The sequence below is a fragment of the Babylonia areolata genome, chromosome 20 (genome assembly GCF_041734735.1).
Source record: "Babylonia areolata isolate BAREFJ2019XMU chromosome 20, ASM4173473v1, whole genome shotgun sequence".
Lineage (NCBI taxonomy): Eukaryota > Metazoa > Mollusca > Gastropoda > Neogastropoda > Buccinidae > Babylonia > Babylonia areolata.
This window is the reverse complement of record NC_134895.1, coordinates 54,598,165-54,600,583: the sequence shown is the minus strand read 5'-3', so window position 1 is coordinate 54,600,583 and position 2,419 is coordinate 54,598,165. Positions and strand designations below refer to the sequence as shown.

General features: G+C 48.9%; 1 long non-coding RNA gene across 1 annotated transcript in view; it reads left to right on the top strand.

Annotated features, from left to right (window-relative positions):
- Nucleotides 1–2,173, top strand: part of LOC143295169 (uncharacterized) — a 66,438-nt gene extending 64,265 nt beyond the window's left edge. Inside the window, exon 3 of the long non-coding RNA XR_013056993.1 lies at nucleotides 2,084–2,173. This is a non-coding gene — a long non-coding RNA (uncharacterized LOC143295169). The remainder of the gene's footprint in view (nucleotides 1–2,083) is intronic.
- Nucleotides 2,174–2,419: the final 246 nt, after the last annotated feature.

The window sequence follows — 2,419 nt, the reverse complement described above, 5'->3', positions numbered from 1 at the left end:
GTGTGTGTGCCACTTTCTTTTTTTTTTCTTTTTTTTTAAACAGCACTGCGAATGAGGTTGCCGAGTGACATAAGTCTCTCCGCCAGTACATACCCTCTCCGCAACAAGCCCCATGCATTGCCTCCCCATGGCGACACATGGAGACATGGTTACCGCGAGGCTCTCCTCTCATGCTAGACATGCAGGGGACCGGAAGGAAATCTGGTCCCTAGATGTGTGGTATGCAAGCCCACGAGCTTGAGGACACGCTGTGGTACCCCACAAACCCCAACCTGCCAGTGACGAGTTAGACAGCCGGTCAACAACCAGGGATGGTGGCCTGTCTAGGTGAACAGCTCTGAAGCCGAATCACCGCTGCCTTTGTGGTGTATTCATTCCTAGGAAAGGCTACAGTAGTGGAGAAAAGCAACTTGGAAGTCAGCGTCCCTAAAAGGCAAGCAGTGTTGCAGTGTAACATTGTTCCAGAGTATCGTCCCCCATCCTGCTGTTGAGGACGTTCTGGGGTGTACCCCCTGCCATGTTGTTTCCATCCCTCGTGACATTATCCTGTCCCTAAGCATTCCACTCCCCGCAACTGTGTGGCTATTGCTTACCAACACACAAAGTAGAAAGACAGCATATGTGCACCAGTAAGACGTCGTCGTTTATGTCGTTTATTCATTTATAGTCGGTTCATCTAAGATGTAAGACGTCTAAACAGATTGTTCAATACCTGACTACTGTGGAGAGATGGCCTAGAGGTAACGCGTCCGCCTAGGACGCGAGAGAATCTGAGCGCGCTGGTTCGAATCACGGCTCAGCCGCCGATATTTTCTCCCCCTCCACTAGAACTTGAGTGGTGGTCTGGACGCTAGTCATTCGGATGAGACGATAAACCGAGGTCCCGTGTGCAGCATGCACTTAGCGCACGTAATTGAACCCACGGCAACAAAAGGGTTGTTCCTGGCAAAATTATGTAGAAAAAATCCACTTCGATAGGAAAAACAAATAAAACTGCGCGCAGGAAAAAATACAAAAAAAGGGTGGCGCTGTAGTGTAGCGACGCGCTGTCCCTGGGGAAAGCAGCCCGACTTTGACACAGAGAAATCTGCTGTGATAAAAAGAACTACAAACACTGTTGATCCCCAGCACCGTCGTGTTTCCTGGTCCTGAAGTACTGGGACTTTCTGACAGGTTGCCCTTACCTCAGCAGACCTGACTGTTACTGACCACAAGCTGTCCATGGGAACACTGCGTTCAATCAAAACCATACACGCTACACTACGCCCCACGTGCTAATGATAGCCGACCAGCAGCATTGCCCGGCACACAGACAGGCATACAGCGCTTGCATGTACATAAATACACACACGTACAGTCATATATACATATACAGATACATGTGTGTGTGTGTGTGTGTGTGTGTGTGTGTGTGTGTGTGTGTGTGTGTGTGTGTGTGTGTGTGTGTGTGTGTGTGTGTGCTTCATATGAGACCCGTTTGTCGTCTCATTCACTGAGTAGACGGTCAGTTTGCTTGGGGAAGGGGGGGTGGGGGCGGTTTCAGACAAACGTCTTAGAAGTGAAGAGACTTGTACATGTACTGTACTACCCATGCAACCGATCTGCTACGTGCTGTTTACAGAACACAAACCAACTGTATGCATCATAACGTCAAGGTGTACCCACTTTATCATTTTATTTGATTTCTCTTCAGTTCACAACTTTCACGGAGTGCTTGCCTACACACAAATATGATGCGTCTGCATATATGAGTGTGTGTGTGTGTGTGTGTGTGTGTGTGTGTGTGTGTGTGTGTGTGCGTGTGTGTGTGTGTGTGTGTGTGTGTGTGTGTGTGTGTGTGTGTGTGTGAATGCGTGCCTGCGTGCGTGCATGTATCTATGCGTTTGTCTGTCTGTCCTATGCGTCCACGTGTCCGCATTTTTTTTTTTTACCCCTTTAATTTCACTCCTAATGAATTCACTTAAATCAGTATCAAATTCACAGTATTTAAAAATATTAAAAAAAGAAAGACTAAACGCTTGAAGCACTACCATGTGCTGTTCAAAGAAGATTGTCATGTTCTTTTCTGTTGTTGTCATTTCAGAGTTCTGTGACCATTTCGGACAATGCCATCATCGCTGCCTCTTTACGTGCGTGTGGCCCTGCTCCACCGAGAAAAACAACATACAGCAAGAGTGAAACAGAGGCAGGGAGACACACAGCGTCACGTTGGGTGACGATGGAGCTCCGGAATGGGGAAGGGGGAGGTGGTTTGGGGAGGTTGGGTGGGTGTGGGGGGTGTTAAGGGTGGGGGATGGGGGGTGAGGATGGGTGTGATGGTGGGTGGTCGTGTAAGAGATACGAGACATTATTGATTGAGATATCCAGCAGGGTGGTGGTGGTGGTGGTGGTGGTGGGAGGGTGGAGTCGGGGGTGAGGA